Source organism: Misgurnus anguillicaudatus, chromosome 12 (genome assembly GCF_027580225.2).
Source record: "Misgurnus anguillicaudatus chromosome 12, ASM2758022v2, whole genome shotgun sequence".
Classification (NCBI taxonomy): Eukaryota; Metazoa; Chordata; class Actinopteri; order Cypriniformes; family Cobitidae; genus Misgurnus; species Misgurnus anguillicaudatus.
Window position 1 is genome coordinate 27,091,919 of NC_073348.2, and position 24,975 is coordinate 27,116,893.

General features: G+C 38.8%; 1 protein-coding gene across 5 annotated transcripts in view; it reads right to left on the bottom strand.

Moving 5' to 3' along the window:
- Nucleotides 1–24,975, bottom strand: part of tiam1a (TIAM Rac1 associated GEF 1a) — a 94,867-nt gene that overhangs the window by 55,068 nt on the left and 14,824 nt on the right. For 2 of the 5 annotated variants that reach the window (XM_073874251.1, XM_073874248.1), the window contains exon 1: nt 21,680–21,839. The exons of 2 other annotated variants lie outside the window; for them this stretch is intronic. The gene's annotated coding sequence lies outside the window, so the exon portion shown is untranslated. Of the gene's footprint in view, nt 1–21,679; nt 21,841–24,975 lie in introns of those variants that run through there. One more of the 5 variants, XM_073874254.1, reaches the window with a different exon arrangement.

Here is a 24,975-nt window from a genome sequence, read left to right on the forward strand (position 1 = left end):
TCTCTGGTGTTCTCCACTGACTGACTATCCCATAGATATTTACATCAATATTGCTCAACATTGAGTCCATCAGGCAATTCTTCATCTTTAACAAAAAATTTATCATTTTAAATTAGAATTATAAAAATTTTACAATTAATTTGTTACTTAAACATTCAAATGGATTTTTTAAACCTAGTAAATCATTACGTAAGCAGCACAAATATGCCAGATATGAAATATAGATGAAATGCACTTTAAGCATAGCTTAGCACCTTCATTGAATCTGATTAGACTATTAGCATTGCACTAAAAAATATCCAAAGAGTTTCGATATTTTTCTTTTTTTAAACTTGACTCTTCTGTAGTTACATCGTCTACTAAGACCGACGGAAAATTAAAAGTTGCGATTTTCAAGACAGATATGGTTAGGAACTATACTCTCATTCTGGCGTAATAATCAAGGACTTTGCTGTTGTAACATGGCTGCAGCAGGCGTAGTGATATTACGCAGTGCCCGAAAATAGTCCCCTGGTATTGAAAGTAACCAAGGGGACTATCTTTGGGCAGTTTTAAATAGGAAAAACAATTGAAACTCTTTAGTTATTTTTTGGCACGATGCTAATGGTCTAATCAGATTCAATGGATTGTGCTAAGCTATGCTAAAAGTGCTAGCGTCAGACCTGGAGATCAGCTGAATGGATTCCAAAACGGTAAGAATCAAAAGTTTAACTCTAGGGGAGCTGGAAAATAAGCATATTTTCAAAAAAAAAACTAGAATGTCCCTTTAAGGTTCTCAGGTATCTGCTTATAATGGCCTTCTGTCATTTTCCTTCACCTCCAAACATGTTTCAACAAGGGAACAATGTCATCTCTCTCCTCTGCTTTGCTTTTCTATTCAGTACTCCTTAAATGTAATTGTGCTTAGTCAACATGCAAAAAACTATTTTAAAAAAGTGCTAGAATTAACTTTAGAGGAAATCCACAGCCAGCTTTTTCCAAGCAATGCTGATGGTATAAATGCAAATCTTGGGGTGTTATGGGAGCTCCATAAATCCACTTCCAGTGTAATAGTGTCGACCTTTGTGTCCGGGAAACTAATTTAAGTGCTTCCACATATACGGATAATTGGCGCATGTGATTCACTGACTATCCTTCTACACAATACCCACCACTGACCCTAAACCCTTTGAAACCAACCCCGGCCCAGGGGCGACTCTTCCCATTTCTCGCATTCTTTCACGGATTCCCGACAGGGGAATGACCAACTTAACTTGAGATGAGAGGGATTTAAAAGCCATAACAAAATTCCCTTGGGACTCTTGAAAAAGCAGTAGGAGAGATAGAACGAAACAGAATCAGATAGTAAGATTAAAGAAGAAGAGCTTAAAGAGAGTTCATAAGAAGTTTATCAGCGCTGTTTTTGCATGTACATGACGTGCAGCGCATGAAAACGTTATACAATTCAGAATAGAAAGATTAAAATCTATTCTGAGGAAGTAAGGTGGGCAACCTAAATATCTTAATGCAAAGATTCATATCAATGCAAAAAGCCTGCAATATGAAAGTACTGCTAACGGACAACAATAAGCATAGCCATCTTCTACACATCCAAAAGCAGGAGGTGTTATCATATATCCTTTGTGTGTGACAGCATGAAGACGCATTTCCGTATGACCGGCACTGCAGACAGGATCTTCAAAGGCAAGAGATATTACCCGTCCATTAATCCAAATGAAGTGACAGGACTCCTCCCTCATGTCCCCAGGCCCCTGACCGTGTCTGTGCTCGGCAGAGCCCAATAAGCCAGTAATGAGAGTTTACCGCTTTATACGCAGACAACCGGTGCTGACCCCCTCCTACCCAAGACAACCAGTCTTGTTTAATAAAGGGGCACAGAGACACTGTTGAATTATTATTTAGACTCTTATTCTGTTTACTTAGCAAATGGCTAAATATAGCTTCTGTATATTTAGACTAAAAATGTGATTCACTTTTTATCCAGCAATGAGTATATGGAATTACAATAACAAAAACATTGCATATAATGCACACTATACAGTAAGGTTGTAATAGTTAACAGGAACCAGCCTGATATTATGAGTGTTTATCGAGGGGCAACCTTCCGATCTCTCTAATGAAGCCAACACGGAAGTGACTTAAACTGCAATTCATCGACTGGCCGCTTGAGGCTGGCTTCAAAAGGGAGTCAATTCCCATAGACTCCCATGTTAAAAATGGCCAAATTTACAGTAGAAAATAATATGTTTACAGCCTGGTACAAAAAGTGTTTTTGGCCTATATAGCTAATTTTGCCCTTCATGACAACTGTGAGGGGGGTGAATTTTTTTGTAACTCATCCGTTTAGATTATATTAAGCCTTAAACTTCTGCATAATTAAGGGCGTGGCCGCTTGAGTGTCGGTTGAACAGCCATTGCTGTCACTAGACTCGCGCTAGGCGGGCGTGGTTTCACCTCAGATTCACCCATGTCCCGCCTCTTTACCCATTTTCGGTTTTCCGCGAGTAATTTGCGTGGATGCGCGGCCAAGATGGCGACGGCAGGCAACGCCTACTTTAAGCTTCAAAAGCGATCTTCACAAACCAATGGGTGATGTCACGGACACTACGTCCATATTTTTTTACGGTCTATGGTGTTTATATGTATTTTAGGAGTTGGCAAATTTTTACAAAGTGAATAGTACAAAACAAACGATTATCATAAAAAATAATAACGAAACTCCACCACCAATCCCAACGTCACGGGGCAAAAGCGAATTGTACATATACGAATGTGGTTGTACGAATTAGCCACCTTGTAAAAACGTACGAGTTGCTATGCGATACCATTGCAACTAACAATGTTAACAAGACAATGTTAACAAGACACTTTTTACAGTAGGTATTAATCTTGGTTACTTTCATTCTCCACACATAATACTAAAGATGTGTGTTTGATGACTTATGCATTAAGTAATTGTGTACTTATATATGACCATTAACCAAACTGAATAAATGCTATGAAAAATAGTTTATTTTTAGTTTATGTATATACGTATATAACCTTATTGTGAACTCTTATCAATGTCTATTTGCCACCAGTTAAAGTGGTGAAGGATTGTGACTACTTGCTCCAGCCAAACCAGTTTTTTTCTTTTGCTTAGTAATTCACTATGACAGGGAATGCTGAGTTATCTCAGTTCCTTTTGTCTCTGTATGAACAAAGAAAAAAGACTGATAATACACCAGGGTGAGATCCCATGGCTAAGATATCTGTTTAATAAATGGAAACTCATGTAGAATAGATTGGCTGCAAAGCAAAAACTTAAGTTACACTATAAGGGGTTAACAAGAATTGGTTGGATGTCTTTGAGGGCTTGGTTTGTGTTTCTGTGTGCACTGAAAACATAATCGGCACACAGCAGGGTTGTATTTTTATTAGTAAATGCATTAGCTAACATGAACATATATATTGTTTTTCAGCAGTTATTAATCTTTGTTAATATCAGCTAATGCTAATACCAATGCTCGTTCATTGTGGATTAACTAATATTAATAACAAAAGCAACCTTACTGTAAAGTGTCACCGTATAATCCAATTACATCACTGTAATATATGCAAACCATATCAATGTCAAATAAAACAACAGACATTTGTCACAACCTTTAAAGGGAACTTCAAAATATTTCTCACGTTAGATCCTTTAGATGAAGAGGGATCAAATGAAGACCTGCCGTGAGAGTAAAACGTCTCTCTGGACTACAAGATCCACATTCTAAAGTCTTCAAAACCTCTCATCTCCAACACAGAACTTAGCATCTCATCTTCTGCTCTTATTTAACACATTTAAACCTCTCAGGGGTGAAGCAGGGAGTCTGTGGTTCTGTAATTGTGCCAGTTAAGCTAACTGTGCCTGACCGCAGGGATCACATATAGACTCTTAGGGGACATGAAGCACTTTTGCATGTAAAGCATAAAGCTTGGTCTGTACTTTTGTTGATTTTACCTTTGTAAAAAGGTAATATGTTGACTCATATGATAAGCATTATATTCTATATGTATACCCTTACGAAAATTAACCATGGCTTTATTGTGGTAAAAGTGTAGTAAACATGTTTTTTTTTGGTGTATTGATTACTATCAGCAAAACCATGGATTTACTGCAGAAACCATGTTTTTTTGGTTTTAACTGTAGTAAAACCATGGTTAATTTTTGTAAGGGTAGATACACAAAGCAGAGTTACACCGGGGTCAAATAATTTAAAGGTTCCTATACACACATACTGATCATATTGTCACAGGCCGACTCATAGCCTGTGGCAAATAATGAGGGGACACAACTACAGGTATAGGCCACAAGGTATTTTCTTTATTATAAACAAAACTTATAAACTTAACACAAAAGAATGAAATGTGAAAATGTCATAATATAGGATGTATGTAAAGTGCATGGATGCATAAGTCTGTATGTGTAAACATGACTGAGTGAAAACTAAGTAAAAACTACAAAAGAACAAACAAACAGGATCATACCTGGAGGAGCAGAGAGAGAGAGAAAAATGGTTAGTGTGGCAGTTTAAATACACTGAGCCCAGGTGGCTCCAATTACCAACAACCCTCTGCTGCCTGCAGTAAGAACCACGCCTGCAAGAAAGGGGAGGAGCCGTGACACCCCCCTCCTTAAAATGAGGGTCCCACCCTCAGCCCAAAAAAAAAAAAAAAAAAAAAAACAAACAAGTCCCAGCTCCTAGTGGTTTCCCTGTGTCCCCCAACTGAGTGTCCACTCCTCCAACTCAGCAGCCCTGGCACCTAGGGAGCAATTCAAGAGAAAGGAAAAGACAGCAAGCAGGGGTCAACAGAGGGAAGAGATACAAACTAGGTTAAAGGAGCTCGAGACAAGGCATCTGCAATGATATTATCCTTACCACTAATGTGTCTAATATCAAGGTTAAATGGTTGTAAGAACAAAGCCCACCGCATCAAGCGCTGGTTGGGATTTTGCAGGGACTTCAGAAAAATGAGTGGGTTATGATCAGTAAACACCGTTAAAGGAGTCAAACCTGAACCAACATAGACTTCAAAGTGCTGTAGAGCCCAAATGAGTCCTAACGCCTCCTTTTTTTATTACAGAGTAGTTTTTCTGGTACTTATTAAATTTCCTGGAAAAGAAACTAACTGGACACTCAACATTGTCCTCATTTTCCTGGAAAAGCACAGCCCCAGCACCTATTTGACTGGCGTCTACCTGCAATTTGAAAGGTTTCCCAAAATGTGGTGCTGCCAACACGGGTGCCGAACACAAAAGAACCTTAACTGCATCAAATGCCTCTTGACACTGGGTGGACCAGATAAATTCAGCCTTGGCCTTTAATAGATTGGTCAATGGGGCCACTACTACAGAAAAATTCTTACAAAAAGCACGGTAGTACCCCACCATTCCCAGGAAGCGCATCAATTCTTTCTTTGAAGAAGGCTGTGGAAACTGCTTCACAGCCTGAACCTTGGCTTCCACAGGACAAACAAAACCCTGGCCAACAACCTTGCCTAGGTATGTAACAGTAGCTTTGGCAAACTCACACTTTGCCAAATTAACAGTTAACCTGGCCCACACCAGTCTTTCAAACAGGGCTTGAACTCTCTGGACATGGTCCTCCCAGGAGTCTGAGTAGACGACCACATCATCCAGATACACAGCACACCCTTCCAGACCTGAGACCACCTGATTCATCAGCCTCTGGAAAGTGGCTGGAGCATTTCGTAAGCCGAAAGGCATCACTGTGTAAGAGAACAATCCAGATGGAGTGATAAAGGCAGCAATCTCACGAGCCATTTTGGTAAGGGGTACTTGCCAATATCCCTTTAAAAGATCAAATTTGCTAACATACTTTGCTGCCCCGACTTGATCAATACAGTCCTCCATCCTTGGAAGAGGGTAAAGGTCTGCCTTAGTGACATTATTTACCTTTCTATAATCAGTGCAGGGTCTAAAAGTGGAATCAGACTTTTTGACCAGAATACAGGGTGAAGCCCAATTTGAAGAACTTGGCTCAGCAATACCATTGTCCAACATATACCGCACCTCGGTTTCCAATTGCTTTCTCTTCTCCTCAGATACTCGATAGAATCTCTGTTTGATAGGCTTAGCATCTCCAATGTCTATGTCATGCTCAATTAAATGGGTTTGAGATGGAGTGTCAGAAAACAAAACGGGGTAGCTTCTAATAAGAGATAACAATTCCTCACGTTTCTCAGAGTCTAAATGGTCTATCAAAACATCAAGGTTTTGCAAAGTCTGGGAGTTTTTCAACCGACCCTGTAAGACCTCATCCGAAACCCTAACTACCTCTTCTTCTCCACCCTCCACAAAGTTAATGCCATAAGATGCAGTGACTGAAGCAGCAGTCAACGCTGACCTCACTGCTAGAGTACCTTCCACTTTGCTCAAATCACGGGAATAATAACATTTTAGCAAGTTCACATGGCACAATTTAGAGGACTTCCTATGACCAGTGGTTTCAATAAGATAGTTCAAATCTGAAACTTTGCGCAACACTGTAAAAGGACCATAGTACTTTGCCTGAAAAGGTGAACTTACCAGAGGCAAAAGAGCAAGTACACGATCACCAGGACTAAACTCACGCAGCTCAGCCTGTCTGCCATATTTCTGTTTCATTTTCTTCTGAGCACATTGTAGTTTTTCTTTCGCCAGTTCACCAGCCTTATACAACTTCATCCTAAAACCATTTACATAGTCAATAAGGCTCCGAGGTGGTTCCTCAGGCAAACCACCATCCTGTAGTACCGCTAACGGCCCACGAACCTTGTGACCAAACACCAAGTCATTAGGGCTAAACCCTGTGCTTTCCTGCACCACCTCACGAGCAGCCAGTAGCAGCCAGGGTAACCCCTCCTCCCAATCTGCAGACAGTTCTGTACAGTATGCACGAAGCAAGGACTTTAACGTTTGATGAAAACGTTCCAAAGCTCCCTGGCTCTGGGCATGGAATGCAGTAGACTTGTTGTGTTTAACCTTAAGCTGTTTGAGAACCTGAGCAAATAAATGAGATGTAAAGTTAGACCCTCGATCTGACTGAATGATTTTTGGAATCCCAAATGTTGAAATAAATTGAGTTAATGCTTTAACTACTGATTTTGAAGTTATGTTACGCAGGGGAAAAGCTGCTGGATATCTAGTTGCTTGACACATAACAGTTAACAAGTAGCTATGGCCTAACTTGGACCGTGGTAAAGGCCCAACACAATCAATAAGAAGATGCTCAAAAGGTTGCCCTATGGCTGGGATTGGATATAAAGGTGCTGGCTTTACAACCTGGTTTGGCTTGCTTGTGCACTGACACGTATGACAAGTTCTAATAAACTGAGCTACATCCCGCTTCAAACGTGGCCAAAAGAAGTAACGGAGTATGCGATCATAAGTTTTACAAACACCCATATGACCTGCCACATCACCATGTGACGTTTGCAACACTTTATTTCGTAAAGTAGTAGGTACAACTACTTGAAAAACTGGTTCTCCTAGACCCTGATTACAGTATGGAACCCATTTTCTGACCAACAGCCCATCCAAAAGAAAATAACACTGAGCACTATTCCTCACCATTAAATCAGGAACCACTTTATCAAACAGGTCAGTCAAAGTAATATCTGCCTTTTGCTCAGCTACCAATGAATCTCTAGAACTAATCAATTGTTCTATCTGGAGTTTAACTGGCAACTCAAGACTTTCTGGCTTACTCTCAACCTCCTTACAAGAGGCAGAGCGGGTAACAACACAAACTGGAAATACCTCAGGAGACGCACTGCTGCAATCAGGAGCTACACTTGCACAGGACACTGAAGGTAGCTTCTTGAAGATGTTTGGTTTACCAACTGCCCACACCTTACTACCTGCCAAATCATTCCCCAAAATCATATGGATGCCCTCTACTGGCAGCTGGGGTCTAACCCCCACAGTTATATTACCCTCTATCAGACCACATTTTAGGGTTATTTTATGTAAAGGAGAAGAGAATGGAGTTAAACCCATGCCACATACCATTACACAACTGCCAGTATCAGATTCCTTAGAGAATGGCAAAACAGATTCTAAAATAAAAGAATCTAAAGCCCCCGTGTCTCTTAAGATTTTAATTGGAACATCTTGGCTGCCATCTACCAGGGACACTACACCATCTGAAATAAAGGCAGAAAAATCACCATGAGAAGACCGAGAACCAAACTGAACTAGTGGCTGAAAAAGCTCACATTGGTAGTCAGAAGCTGTAACGGGAGCTGCAATCACTGCAGGTTTAATTTGACCTGACTGCTTTGATTTAAGTAGAGGACAATCTTTCTTCCAGTGTCCTTCAACTAAACAGTAGCGACAAATATCATCAACTGAAGGTTTATATCCCCCAGAACCAACCTTCTGCTGCGGCCTTTGGAAAGAAGCTCCAGAAAAAGAGGACCTACTATTCCTAGGAATAAAATTATTTTTATGGTACATAGCACTATTTGACTCAAAATAGCTTTTATGTGTTAACCTGTACTCATCTGCAAGAACTGCTGCATCACTTGGAGACTTAACTTTACGTTCATTAATATATGTAGCAACCTGGTCCGACACAGAATCTTTAAACTGTTCCAACACAATTAAGTTAGCTAGATCCTCAAAAGTGCTAACTTCAGAAGCTGTATACCACCGATTAAATGCAGAAATTAAATCACGAACAAACTCAGAATAGGTTTGTGAATCTAACTTTTTCCTATAACGAAAACGTATAGCTCAAATTTACTGTAAGTCACTTTGGATAAAAGCATCTGGCAGATGCATAAATGTAAGTGCAAATGGGTTAAAGAATAATATGAAAAAATGTAACTGGTTAGTAAGCAGTGGTGCCTTTGTTATATTGGTGTCGCTGTTTTATAAAGCTATTTTTTCCGCATTACAGTGATTTTTCATTGTTGAATGGGGTTTTAACGGGATAGTTCACCCAAACATTCTGTACATTTAATCACCCTCAAGTTGTTACAAACCTGTATACATTTCTTTGTTTTGCTGAACACAAAGGAAGATACCGTATTTTAAGCGTTTTTCAGCACCATTGACTTTCACAGTATTTTTCTTTCCTACTATGGAAGTCAATGGTGCTCTTGTTTCCTGCTTGATTACAAATATATTCCTTTGTGTTCAGCAAAATAAAGAAATGTATACAAGTTTAACAACTTAGTAATCATTTTTGGGTGAACTATCCTTTTAAGGGCACTGTTTTGTGTTGTGCCACTGACTAAAACCATTGGTTGTAAAATCAACGTACCACAAGAACTCCTGTGGCTTTTGCTTAATTTCATCAGGTGTGTGTGTGAGAAAGAAAGCATTTTATGTATAATGGCCATGGTAATGCCTAACACACACACGCACACACACAATCACAAATCATCCTTATCATCCCAATTCATCTCGATGCAGCAGTCATTATCTGGTTAGAGGCAGTGAAGATGGGGGAAATGGAGTATAAATGGGGCTAATTTGTGTCCTCTGTCTGGGGAAAATGGAGTGATGACATGCAGGAGGAAAAGAGGAGGTAGAGGAGCGGTGCAGATGGGTCCTCTCACTGATCAGAAGGGCTTGAGATTTACACACTTCCAATGACATGCTTGAACAAAGAGTGCCAGTTTGGGGGAAATAAGAGAGAGGGAGATAGAGAGAAAATGGGGAGGGTGTGAAACAAAAGGACGAATGTGGATGAGTTTGTCTGGAAGGGAGATTGGTGTGCTTGCAAACCTATTGACAAATAGATAACTGTTTAAACGGATGCTATTACTATAAAGCTCAGAGTACATGTCGTTTTTTTATGTTTACACAAATGTACACGCATGGTTCAATGCATAGCCTTGCAAAGTATAGTTTATTTGACTTGTACGTGTACTAAGACATTGCACCAAAAGTCATCAGGGAAGATCATATCTGGGCAAATGAGAAGTATACTTTAAACATTTGTGACCCAGTCCGAAAAGTTTCCCATCATTTATAATTTGATAACATGTGTGTCTTTGTTTAGATTACATACAACTACACGTCTTCATTGAGAAATCTAAAAGCAGCACACAAAAAACACCAAATTATTAGGAGTACCTACATTAACCACTAATGCCGCTTTCCATTGCATAGTACACCATGGTTTGGTTTGGGTCAAGTCGGGTCAGCTCACCTCACTTTGCCTTGGTTAGCTTTTTCATCGAGTTTAGTAACACTTCTGAGTGGGAGGGATTATAGGCGTGTCGTCATATTTGCGCTGCCTACTGCTGTGAGATCATACAAGTGAGAGTGTCGTTGTACATTCCTATACATTTATTTATTTCTCAGTCTGCCACAAAATTAAAATTGACCACCACAAATAAATGTTTGCACATCGCGTTTATCACTACCTCTGTTTCACATGACAGTTTCTGTACAAACACCGTGGCGTCAGTCGACACGCTCCGCTGAGCCTCATTTAAGTTGCATTTAAGCATATATGCGGACGTGCGCGTCGCGAATGTGCCGCCACAAACTGCAAGTCTGAAAAAAAAGTTATTTTGTTTCTAATATCTCAACCTGTGGATGTCTTTCATAGCCAAAAGGGAGTTTGGGAACTTATAGCAGAGCACAGATGACAACATGTTTGCTCGAGACAGTGCAAGCTAGCATGAAGGTAAAGCTAATCTTATATTATCGCGATGGCGCTGGTAGTGACGATTCTCTCAGACCAATCAGTGATCTACAGTGTTTTCGTGTCACGTTTTGGTATCAGTTCGGGTTGCTTGAAACCCCAACCGAGGTGGTACTAAAAAAGTACTGGGTACTACATACTGAACCCAGTAGAAAAGCCCCCAAAAGTAATCTGACCTGACCCAACCAAACCGTGGGGTACTATACAATGGAAAAGCGCCATAAAGCAAAGCTCCAAGGTCATATTTCAGTATAAAAGAGCTATAAAACCACTTTCACACCATAATATATCCACTCAAGTCTCTTTATATCTGGTCCACAGCCCTGTGGCACGCTTAAGCTGAGCAAACGCTCAATGCACACACGGCCGTTCTGTATCGAGTATTATGTGAGAGAATGGCTCCAAATGCTGGCTGTTGATACATCCAGAACGAACACACGCACACTAACAGCGCTGGGATTTCTATGGCTGACAGTGAATGAGAGGTAGGATCAACATTTTGGCTCAGTGCTCACGGCACTTCTCATCTGGCAGGAAGCCCCAATGGACAGGAAGAGAGGGGAGGTGTGAGGAAAGCCATACCGGTGCTCCACAACCCTCAGTCCATTCCTCAGCACACCTGAGGCCAACCAACGGAAACTTTTACAGCTGATGAGAACAACCTACAAGTCCTGACAGGTCTGTGGAGGGGGAGAGAGAAAGGGCCAGAGGAAACCAGCATGCTCATATGTCTCCAAACCACCTATTAAGGCCTTAGAGACCTCATTTATGAAGGAGGGGTCATTTTGAGTGCCGGTGCTCCATCATTCTCTCATTCTTCCACACTTTTATTCGATCGGGGCTTCGCACCTGCGTCAACAAACAGAGCCTTGCAAACAAAGTGCTCCTTCTAGAAAAGAAAGAGGACAGAAATAGGAAGGGAGGTGAAAGACGTGAGCTTTTGTTTTGGGCCATGTGAGCATCGGAATGTCGCACGCAAACAGCAGTCAGACGCAGACAAACTGTAAAAGCCGAAGCAGACAAAAAGTCTTCAGAAGAAAAGTTTTGAGAGAGACGTGGTGCATTTAGTCATTCATTTATTTTTTTGTAGTAGGAAAGTGAAACAAAGCAAAAACTTGCTTGATGAAGTTGTAATTTTAAAATTTGGCAACTAATCCCAAAGATTGCATGTTATTTAAAAATTGCCTTATTATAACACATTCTAAAAATATTGCTTAATTGTGTAACTCTTTAGTTTGCTTTTCGGGGAAACAGGAACTAACTTTAAAGAAGTGTCCATGCCCTTCACGAAACTACCCTGTGGGTGTGTTGTGAGTCTCTTTGTGGTTGTGTGTGAAGCAGCAATCGATTTATCTCAGCACATGATTTCTATATGGTCGAAAGGCAATGAATCTTATCTCTTCATCATTCTTGTGTGTGTGTGTGCCAGTACGACTCCACAAGTACCATTTACTGAAGCACAATTGAGCTGCTTATAAGACACACGCCTGCCATCGTCCAAACCATTACAAATCAATACCCTATTACCACATCAGAGCCACACACTATTCAGACTCAATCTAGAGTGAAACTTACTTTCATTACACACTTACCAACCAATACACAACTCGCACTCACATACATCACAGTTCTCACCTTTCTCCCCCACAGCAGGCGTTCGCATCCCACGGAAGGTGTCTCATCACAGTGCATCAGTACTGATGATGCTATACCAGACTGTAAATGAGTAGACTGCTCATTCTGCCAAATATTATACAATTAGTTATAGTAGCATTATAATTGAGACATATCATGGAAACCAGTAGCCGCCCTACATCCAGTAGCTCAATTGGTAGTACACTGTGTTAGCAGGGCATAAGGGCATGGGTTCGATCCACAGGCAACACAGATACTAATGCACTGTTAGTCACTTAAAAGCGTCTGCAAAATGCATGAATGTAAATGACACAATCTAATGTTTATGACACAAGGCCTCCTCCAAGCAACCTACATTATCTGTGGAAGTAGCAAAAATAGGTCATTCAGAAACCATCACGGCATTAAAGTCACATCAGTGCCTACATTAACGTATGACTGCCCACATTTACATATCAATAGTTATTCAGTATTCATGTAACTTGCCCTGTCCTGATGAATGACTGTATGCTGTTGTTAGCCAATCATAATAGTCATAAAGACTTAAGGTGCACTACTGTAGCTATACAATACATCCATTAAGCTTGCCACCCAACTTTAAATTGTCTTGAGGCAGTCAACGGATTGTAAAGTAGAATTGTAATCTCATTTTTGTGAGATAAAGAGCTTAGCAGACACAACAATGGTAGATAAGTAAAAAAGTCAAGAAGGCTTCATGTGGATAAATAACATTTTACAGTAAAGTGTTACATTTAATAAAGATCTGAAAGATCACTAAATGTAAGCAATCATTAGCTGCATTTCCATTAAAGATTTGCGCAAAATTTTAGCGTTATTTTCTAAATGTCGACATAAAACTATTGCAAAATATTCATTAACTAATGTTATGTGAATAAAACGTAATTTTGTTGTCTTGCGATAAGTCATTCCAACAACCATGACGGGTGTGTTCGATTTATTGCGGTGCAGACTAACATGCAGATGACATGAAATACCGTGACGCAAAAGCATGCAAAGAATTATCTTACGGTATTTTGATGTCATGCGCTTGTCGCTTCTTGTGACACCACATGAAGTTGAAAACACATCTTTTGTCTTGTCCTCCAACGAAACCCGCGCCATATTTAAACAATGATCATGTGACTTTTACGCACATCAGGTGACGTTTAAATGCGGAAAAAATTAGAATTGCCTAAAAAAATACGTCACCAGCAGCCCTGTCACACGAAATACAAAATTACGTACCTATAGTCGTTCTTTTTCGTGATACTGTCACGAATTTCCGCGTTTTTTCATGATCGTATCATAAATTTCTGTTTCATTGTCACGTATTGGTTACTCAACTCTTTTGTCCTGTTTTCTTACCATTGTCGCTTTGGTTTAGGGTTACATTTACATAAAATTACATCCTTACCCAAACCCAACTCTAGCCCTTAGTATAAACAAATACTTAAAGTGACATCCTAACGCAAACACCAAATCTAACCCGAAATCGAAGCGACAATGGTTTGAAAATAGAAAAAAGCAGTTGAGTAACCAATACGACCGCGATGATGACACGTAAACAGAAATTTGTGATACGGTCACGAAGGAACGCGGAAATTCGTGACAGTGTCACGAAAAAGAATCAAAGAATTACGTGACTATAGCTACATAATTTCGTGAGACTGGGTAGTCACCAGAGCGTTAAAACTGTCTTTGCACTATATAGGAGTTTATGTGAAATTGCCGTGTTTCCATTGGGCGCCTTTTTAATTCACTTGCGAATTTAATTTGCGCAATTTGAAGGGAAATGAAAACGCAGCTACTTTTGCCATTACTTTTGTGGCACTAGACTTTAATACAGGGTGCAAGTTTAGTTAAATATTCATACCAAAAACATGATTCAAAGATGACCTCTAAGATAATATAATATCAGACCCTGAAGGACTTTCACTGTGAAGCTCACAACAGGACACCATACATCTCGCTTTAAGAGAAACATCTGATCTTTCTTGAACGGGACCATGGTGCCCCAGGCAGGAGTGTGTGACTTTACATTATTGTAATCCTCCGACCCTGCCGTATGTAAAAGCCACAAGGAAGCTTGCTAGGATCACAGAAGAAAGGTTTTGCTTAAAGCAAGAGGCTCCTTTATCCACATAACTTCTTGCCCGTGCTCAATAAGCAGAAGAGTCCGAACAAAACCTCCACCCGCACGCCACAAGACATGAAGACGCTCAAGAGTCTCCTTAAAAGAAAGCTAATTTAGAAAGTAAAATAGAGCAGCATGCAAGAGCAGTCGCTCCTTTGAGCCAAAGATCCCATCTCTTCCAGGTCAGTAAAGAATATTGAAAGAGCCAATCTTCTTTCTCTCGATGGCCCGTGGTCTCTATTGTACTCGGCCTGAAAGGAGGTTAGACTCATCACAGCTTGGATTGAGTGAAGAGACAAGTTTAAGACGGACACACTTACAAATTCAGATGAGTAGAATACTTCACATGGCTAAAATCTTATACCTCTCTTTCTCTCGAACAATATTCTTGTCAATCGTCTCTGTAAAGTTGTTAAGTAAATGAGAGAATAATTTGTGGGATTGCCTGCAGCTGTGTGACCGGTCTCCACAGGCTTGCGGTCGGAAGATCTTTACAGATTAAAGTGATATCAGATGTGTGTCAGATCAAGGTTTATGTTGTGACAGGTACATTTAAATGGTAAAATGGGTTTGATAATAGTTGCGTGACCCAGGCAAGCTTGATCTCGATGCTAGCAGTCCATTCACAACTTTCCAACACAGATCACCTTACTAATGTTTAAATACACACACGCGCACACGCATTTTCCTCTATCCACGGCCACACGCATGTTCCTTTGTTTGTCTTTGCTGCAAGCACTTCCTTATGGAGCTCGACTTTTGAAACAACTGCTGCATGGGTGCCAGTTAGAAAGAAATGTAATTTTTCCAGTTTTACAGGGTTTTCAAAGGAGATACTCATAGTCTATGAAACATGATGTGGACGTCACAAACACTCATGATATATACACACACACGCCCTTACCGTAGGCATGTTCTTCTTAGAAACTTATGAAACTTATACAATAATGTCCTTTAAATCTCCTGCTTTTACTAAAGGCATTGTGACAATTGTAACACCTATATATGAAGAGTTTCGTTGCAAAACGAGATAACCACCGTTTTTTTAATTGTTCAAAAATCTCATTTTTTGGTTGTGCATTCCAATTAATTTCAATGCAACTGCAGTTGGTTTGTTTTAGGGCTGGAACGACGCGTCGACGTAGTCGATTACGTCGATTACGTAATTACGTCGATTTGCCGGAAATGCGTCGATGCGTCGCATTGTTTACGTTTTCAAATGAAGGCGGTTTCAGCTCTGACCGGATAATACAAGTGTTAAACCAAACAGCCAGAACGTGATCAAAAGTGTGGAAATACTTTAAGCAGAGACCAAATAAAACACATACTGTGTAAAACTGAAATGGCATACCACAGCAGCGCAACATCTGCGCATGATCATCTTAAAAGAAAACAACCTGGAGCTCTCCGACCTCAGAATGACGCGACGGCAGCGTAAGTATTTGAATTTTTACAGTAAGTTTTTATACAACAATAGAATCAATGCAGGCATATTTGGTGCTTAATACAGCTGTGTTTACATCTTAGTTTAATACGAGCTGCGAGACGCCTGACAGACACGACATTGCATCGCGTCTGGGCAGTATGTTGAAACAGTAAATAAAGAGCGGGACATGTTTAACTTTTTATATTAAGAAGTTATGAAATTATAAGTTACTGTGTTACACTGAGATAGGCATGTGCCCGCGTGCACTGAAAGCCAGCTGGCAGCGCGGAGTTCCCATAGCTTATTTTTTTGCTATGTGCGCAGATATTATAAAAGCTCGTCTCATTAGGTATTCCTGACATGCGTTTATTTAAAGTAACAGCAGCGTAAACGCCGTTTATAAAATATTAGAAGATCATGTTAACTAAATTTGTATTTACCGGAGACTTAAGAATAGTTAAATGTTAAAGTTGATGCTAAATGAGAATGCAGTTGCAGTAACGTTACTACTGATAGTAATAATATAAACAGTAATAATATAATGGTTACATTTTATAATAAGGGTTCATAATTCACAATGAACTTATTTTTACTTCAGTCTGAACTAATGCTGAGTAAATGCATGTACTAATCATAAACTAATGAAGAGTCATCATTAAGTACAACATGACATGTTTTTTAGTTAATGTATTAATAAACAATGATTTCATGTGAGTCATTTTGTAGTTAATGATGACTCTTCATTAGTTTATGATTAGCACTAGGGCTGGAACAATAAAGAGCGGGACATGTTTTTATATTAATAAGGAGTTATTATTCAGTTTGATTTATTTTTATTTTACTTCTTTAATATTAATATATTTTATTTGTTTAAGGTGAATAATGCCCCTTTTGCACTGTTTATGTTAGGCTGAATTAATGTTAGACTTGTTTTTATGTGATTTGTTATATTTTCCTTGGCACTGGCACTGTTTGTGCATTTGTTTAATTGAGAAAATGCTTCAATAAAATGTTGGCATTAATAGCAGATGTTACATTTATTATTTGTAAAAAAAATCTTTAGACTATTCGATTAATCGAAAAAATAATCGATAGACTAATCGGTTGAAAAAATAGTCGAAATTTGCAGCTCTAGTTTGTTTTGATTTAAACCTTCATAACTTAAAAAATACAGCTAAGTAGCATCATAAAACAAAATAATAGCATGATAACATAATAATAAACATGTTTTGACAAAAATGTTAAAAAATGGATTTATCTAGTTTTGCAACGAAACTCTTCATATACACACACATGGTATATTCCTTTCTAAAAAAAATGTAGATTGTAAAACCTACACGAACAACAATTCTGTAAATAGTAAATACAGCATTATATACCACTTATATTACTGGCAAAGACTTCAACATTAAATGATCCCAAACAAAGCATAAGGGTCTTATCTAGCAAAACGATTGTCATTTTTGACAAGAAAAATCAAAAATATGCACTTTTAAACCACAACTTCTCATATATCTCCGGTCATGTGACGCGACTTCACGCAATACGTCGAGAGGTCACGGAGGACGTATGCAAAACTACGTCCCAGTGTTTACAAGTGCGGAGAAAGAGGACAGTCCCGACGTTGTTGTATGTCGAATGATACTAATTAATGTCTTTGTGTCAGTTAATTGTTTAACAAATGGTCCGAAAATGTGCGTTTCATATATGTAACACGTGACCTTTCCACGGCATTACGGAATTACGTGAGGTCACGCTAGTGCATCACAGGACCGGAGATAGACGAGAAATTATCGCTAGAGAAGGTCCTTATGCCTCATTTGGGATTGTTTAAAGTCCTTTGAAACTCCGTTGAAACTGCAATTTTAAACTGCATTAAAACTGTTACGTGTTGGTGTCCATTAAAGTCCATTACAATAAGAAAAATCCTGGAATGTTTTCCTCAAAAAACATAATTTCTTCTAAATTGAACAAAGAAAGACATCAACATTTTGGATGACCTGGTGGTGAGTAAATTATCTGGATTTTTTTTAAGAAAATGGACTAATCCTTTAACAAATGCAAAGACTTCTACATTAACACATGCGAACATCCGAATACAAACAAAACAGCAAATGTATGCCTGAACATTTTACATGACAATGATTGTACGTAAAACAGATTGAACTTAAAAGGTTTATCCTTTGCGTTTTTTGTTTTTTCAATTGTGTAGACGCCACAATGATGTCAAAATGATCTGCGATCACACAGATCCGCAAAAAACCCCCAAAAAATGCTGTATTATACAGGCCAGGCCAGTAAATGGCGATGTTTCTTGTAAAGAAACACTACGCGCCTGCACACATACATATTCTACACTGTAAAAAAGCTGGTACTTGGTTTCCTTTAAATTCAACTCTTATTAATTGGCACAACATTTTTACAGATGTTTTTGTTTTTTAAATTATCTAATATTTTTATTAGTTAACCACGTAACTTATTTTTAAGTTAAACCAACAAATCTTTTTTTTTACAGTGTACCACAGAACAATACAGTATATACAAACAAGATAGCAAATAGGGCTGTGTATCGCCAACAATTTCCCGATACGATACATATCCCGATACAATGGTCCCGATACGATGCGCATCACGATAGACTATTTTGAATTACATTTTTTGTTCAGAATTTAGTAACATTATTATTGTTATTATTATCATCTCTTTATTGTACATTGAATAAGCAGTGTTGTAACAGTTGTGTTTTTGCATAGCAAAAGCATCAAGCAGTTTAGTTTGGACCATTGATGAGGTTGTTTTATTACTACCCTATTAGTGACCCTCGACTATAAATTGGCAAAATTTTGTAAACTTTGTCGGAGAATAAACTCAGTATCTTGAGTAGCACAAACAAAGTCCTATAGGCTGCCATTGTTGTTATGCCTGTGAACAGAACATATTATATGCATAACATCTATTCTATTCTAACAGATTTCTGTTTTTTAGTTTACATAGAAACTATAACATTTTGTGTTGTGTTCATATGCACTTCAAAAACAATGTTGTTGTGTAAACAAACATCCAAAATGCAAAAAGTTAGCCATTTTTTGTTGAAATGTTGTCGTGTAAACATAGCTTTTGTTTCTGTTTATCAACTATCATGTCACATCTCATCTCTGTCCTCCTGGGGGTCTACTTTTACACAGACCCGCCGTCATGTTTCAATATTGAAAAAGACGGCCACGCTGAATGAATACAGGACACGGTGCATTAAGAAAAACACATTAGCTGCAGAGAATGGGGAACATCTAACATGAGGATTATAACACAGCACACAGCACACGTTGTTACTAACGGGTGTCACAATGGCACAGTTAATCCATAACGTTTATTGACAATATGATATGCTTGTGTCTAATCAGAACAATGGATGAAACTTGCAATGTTTAAACAAAAACAAGATCTTTTCTTCCCTCTCTCTCTCTCTCTTTTTATCTCCCCACACATTTCATTAGCTTTAATAGTGTATACTTTACGCATGCTGTGACCCATTTAAGAAACATTTTTACCCCCCACGTCTCACCCTGATGCCCTCTATTCCAGTGGGGCAGAAGGAATAAGAAATGCCCTCAGGTCAGAGACGCCATTCTGTTATTCAGTTCCTCATAATAACACATTTACAGAGCAAAGCAAGGGTAGGCTTTAATAAGCTTTCCTCACATACAATACATTTACACATCTGGCAAGTGTCTTTATCCAAAGTGACAGTGCATTCAAACTATACATGTTTTATCAGCCTATGCCAACCCATGATCTTTGCATAGCTAACACAATCCTTAACCAATTGAGCTTCAGGAACACATGCAAACTTCTACATAAATTTAGAAACTGACACACACTCATGTCCCATTTCAATAGAAAAACCAAGATCTGTAATTCCACCGTAATGACATGTTAATGTATTAGTTGTAACGTTCACATGTCTCTTGTTTACACAATTGGCAAACCATTTTGTCTGCTACATATTGGCACAAAGCTATACTGGGTTAAAAATCTATTTGACTATGATGTTTATTAAGCTGTATATGATAGTAGCCATACAGACGCAGATGATAAAGTCCAGATATGAGCTTTTGAAGGACATGTAGTTTTAAGGCTATAAGCTCTGTTTCTGTGCAAAGCAGGGGAAGTTAGAGACACAGTGGTGTAGTAGGACGAGTGCATTTCATTGTTTCCTGTGTTTGCTCTTAGAGGTAAGTATATGAAGGGGTCTTTGTTTGGTCCGCCTGGGTTTCTTTGTAGAGCAAGGTAAGGTAACCCATTCATAAAGACAACAGAGCACCAGAGAAACTCTCGGTAAGGGTGACTGAGGAATCTGGCACCCATCTCTCTCTTTTTCGCTGTCTGTGTCTGAAAATGCACAGCTGAGACCTGAAACAGTGACCCTGTGAGCCCAGACAGACCTATTTTAAACCTCACAAAGACATTAGTGCCAAAAAAAAGTCTCTATTTTGGTGTAGGCTACCTTTCCTCTGCTTTGTCTGGTAGGGATGTGCAAAGCACATGGGGGCTTTTGGAAGACCTTATAGGATGTTAGCATATTGTCGAGCAATGCGCTAGCAGCACAACGGTTGTAGGTTTGATTTCCAGGGAAGCACACATATACTGTTAACATGTAATGTGTAAATGCACTGTAAGTTGCTTTGGATAAAAGCGTCTGGCATGTCAATTTAATGCAAGGCATTCAGAAGCACCTGGACGAAGCTGAATGATATTAAACAGAATGGAGGGGTCTACATGCATGCGTTGTAAAATGTTAAACTTGTAAACGCAAACTGTAGATGAGATGCCACGCAATGACCAAATAAACAGGTGATGAATTTAAAGACAACTTTATCAGGCGAGTTTTTAAAGTGCAAACTGTCGAACACCACATTGTTAGCATGCAAACTGCAGCGCCACAGCTAAAATCACTAGATTCAATATATCTTTGCTCTTATCTATGTTTTGACTTTACTATAAAACTGGCAACTCATAATGGTTGTTGTCCATCTTTCCTAAGAATCATCTTATGTGCTCAGCTGTCTTTCCAGTCATCGACTCACAATGAATGACATACCACACAACTGGACCACACACACACACACATACACATAGTAACACACACATTCCCACATACTCACTTTATCTTGAAGCTTGCCTGATGGTGTACAGTAAAACTTTAAAATAGTGATAGTATTCATTTGACACAGCACAAGATAACAAAGCACAGACACAAACACAAAAGTCATTTTTGGTGCCAACTTTACACCCAATACATTCAGAACTGAAGCATGTTGTCACACTACTTTACTACTTGCATAGAAACTGAATAATGAGTCAAATAATGATAAAACATGTAAGGCACATACATTTACTCTTTACTGGCAAAGTAATAATATCGCCCAGTCAGTGAGAAAATTCACACGCACACACAATGTGAAAAAGAGAAAACACTGAGAGTCTCAACTCCTATATTGCTTCCAAACACTTCCGTCTGAATGAGGGGCTTTATGACCACAAGACCATTTGTTACATATATCTCCCAAAACAAACTCACAGACACACTGGATATTGATTGTCCAACAAAAGCACACCAGACAGACTTTCAAAGCCTCCACGGGCGAGTAAACCTTATTAACCTAGCAGGGTGGCATTTATCACTGTCAGTCCTCCACTGGGGGATAATGAGACATCCAACCAAAAACACTGAATTCAAAAGTCTTGAAAGAGAGTAAAACACAGCATTGAAATACAGTTGGCAGAGTTTCATACCTCAGGTGTAGAGAGCAGGTATCCAAGTATCCAAGTTTCAGCAATATGAATGTATAAGTAATGTTTCCTCTGAGTACTTGATTTATTCCTGTATCTGTGTCTCTCTGAAGTCCACAACACACTCCAACCATGTGAGGATGAGTCTATCCACTGAAAGGGGTGTGTGTGCTCTCGCTCGCTCTCTCTCTCTCTTTCTCACCCATTTGTTTAACCCTCCCCTTTCCTCCATTTGCTTCTCCTCCCCCTCCTCTTCTCACCTCCCCCTCTCCTATCTCCTCTCTCTCTCTCATTTCACCTCCTCTGGATCAACAGTATCCCGGGTCTTTGCCCCAAAGCTTTTAGACACCCCCTGTTTCCTTTTAAATTGACTGCTGTGAGCCCGTAAGATAACACACACACTTGTGTACGCAAAAACTGTGGATTCCTAAAATAGTTCTTCTATGGCATTGCTGAGAACAGCACCTCTATTTGTTTTTTTGAGTGTATTGTGGGATTTGTCTATATAAAGAAACGTTCTTGGGTGCAATAGAGATTCAGTTGTGCAATTCTCCTGATTATAGCCGCTTCTGGCTAGTATATCAGTGGGAGTGGGGGGGGAGCGTGGGAAACTCTGTACTGATCCATGTTGTGGAAATCGAGGATTTAACCCAAAGCAAGCTGCTGGGAGTCACGGCTGCACAAAGAGTCATTATTATTGTTGCAGAGACCCCACTGTAAATGGTGGTGAATGAGTAACTATGCGGCACAATGAATAGAAAGTATAGGAGGATCTATGCGTGGGTGCATTCCACAAGTGCTTCAGCTATAGGTTGGGACAGCTAAACTGATGTGTGACAATACGGAACTCATCCTGGACAAGGAAAAGAGGAAGACAGAGGTATTATGTCTGTCTGGGGGATATTGACCAAAATTCATATTTCAGATCTATGAAAGCAGAAAGATAGACAAGGAGGAAAAATAAATAATACAGAAGGAAAGAAATAAAGAAGGAAAGAAAGAGCAAGACAAGCAGACATATAGATTTATAGAAGCAGAAAAAAAGGAAGACAAGTGAAAGACAGACCGACAAACAGCAAGACAGACAGACAGACCTTCAGAAACATCAAAAAAGAAAGAATGAAAGAAAGAAAGAGAGAAAGAAAGAAAGAAAGAAAGAAAGAAAGAAAGAAAGAAAAAGAAAGAGCAACACAGACAGACAAGCGAGACAGACAGACAGGTTAATCTATAGGAGCAGAAAGAAAGAAAGCAAGAAAGACAAAAAGAAAGAAAGAAAGAAAAAAGAAAGAAAGAAAAAACGAAGACAGATAGATGTATAGAAGCAGACAGAAAGAAAAAGTGCAAGGCATTAAAAAGAAATAAAGAAAACAAAGAAAGAAAGAAAAAGAAAGAATGAAAGAAAGAGCAAGACAGGCAGACATGCATCTATAGATCCATAGAAACAGATATAAAAGAAAGAAAGAAAGAAAGACAGAAAGAAAGAAAGAAAGAAAGAAAGAAAGAAAGAAAGAAAGAAAGAAAGAAAGAAAGAAAGAAGGAAAGAAAGAGCAAGACAGTATAGAAACAGAAAGAAAAAGACAGACAGACAGACAGATCTAAGAAAGAAAGAAAGAACGAAAGAAAGAAAGGACAAGAAAGAAAGGACAAAAAGGACAAGAAAGACAAAAAGGACAAGAAAGAAAGAAAGACAAAAAGGACAACAAAGACAAAAAGGACAAGAAAGAAAGAACGAAAGAAAGAAAGAAAGAAAGGACAAGAACCAAAGAAAGAAAGAAAGAAAGAAAGAAAGAAAGAAAGAAAGGACAAAAAAGAAAGAAATTACAAGAAATGAAGAAAGGACAAGAAAGGTAGAAAGGACAAGAAAGGTAGAAAGGACAAGAAAGGTAGAAAGGACAAAAAGGACAAGAAAGAAAGAAAGGACAAGAAAGAAAGAAAGGACAAGAAACAAAGGACAAGAAGGAAAAAAGGAAAAGAAAGAAAGAAAGGACAAAAAAAGAATGAGATGACAAGAAAGAAAGAGAAGACAAGAAAGAAAGGACAAGAAAGAAAGAAAGAAAGAAGGGACAAGAAGGAAAAAAGGACAAGAAAGAAAGAAAGGACAAGAAATGAAGAAAGGACAAGAAAGGTAGAAAGGACAAGAAAGAAAAAAAGGACAAAAAGGACAAGAAAGAAAGAAAGAAAGGACAAGAAAGAAAGAAAGGACAAGAAACAAAGGACAAGAAGGAAAAAAGGAAAAGAAAGAAAGAAAGGACAAAAAATGAAAGGACAAGAAAGAAAGAGAAGACAAGAAAGAAAGAAAAAAAGGACAAGAATGAAAAAAGGACAAGAAAGAAAGAAAGACAAGAAAGGAAGAGAAGACAAGAAAGAAAGAAAGAAAGAAAGAAAGAAAGAAAGAAAGAAAGATAGGACAAAAAGGACAAGAAAGAAAGAAAGAAAGAAAGAAAGAAAGAAAGAAAGAAAGAAAGAGCAAGACAGGCAGACAGACATATAGATCTAAAGAAACAGAAAGACAGACAGACAGACAGATAGATCTATGGAAGCAGAAATAAAGAAACAAAGACAAACAGATCTAGAAATAGAAGTGAAGACAAGAAAGAAAAAAGAAAGAAAGAGAAAAAACAGACAGACAGATCTATAGAAACAGAAAGAAAAAATAAATATTCTTTCAAAAAATATATTTTTTTGTACTTTTATGTCTTGAAGTAAAAAAGCAGTCTGACACTGTAAGTATTTCTACTAACTACATATTTAGACTCACTAAACAAGTAATGAGCATCTGTGTTGTTAAACCACCCTTATGCTACAGACACTGAAAACAGGAGACACGCACATCATCACGAGCACCTGAAGGTCTTCATTGGAATATCAGGTGGATTGGCCTAAAGCACGTCTGATGGGAACCGATTCAGCACCACACCGAGCGTGAGAGCCAAACATGTCTGTGCAAGAAGAAGGGTGGAGCGGAGAGTTGCACCTATCCCATAATGCTCCTCAACATCAACCAAACCTCCCCATAGAACAAAGCCGCACACCTTTTACCCCCAGGGTGTTGGTGACATTCATGCAACAAACAAGCTCAAAGGAATCCCGATGACGTTTGTATTTGACACAAGGAGTGGGAACATTTTAAAGGAAGTTCCTCTCTGCTAAAGGAACATAGAACATCTATGTGTATGGTTCCACTCCTCCACTGACTGCCACTCTAGAACGATTCGTATACAGCTGTGATGAACATGTTTAGACAAGCACACAGAATAACAAGTCAAGGTGTGAGATGCTCCACCTGTATGTTGTTCCCA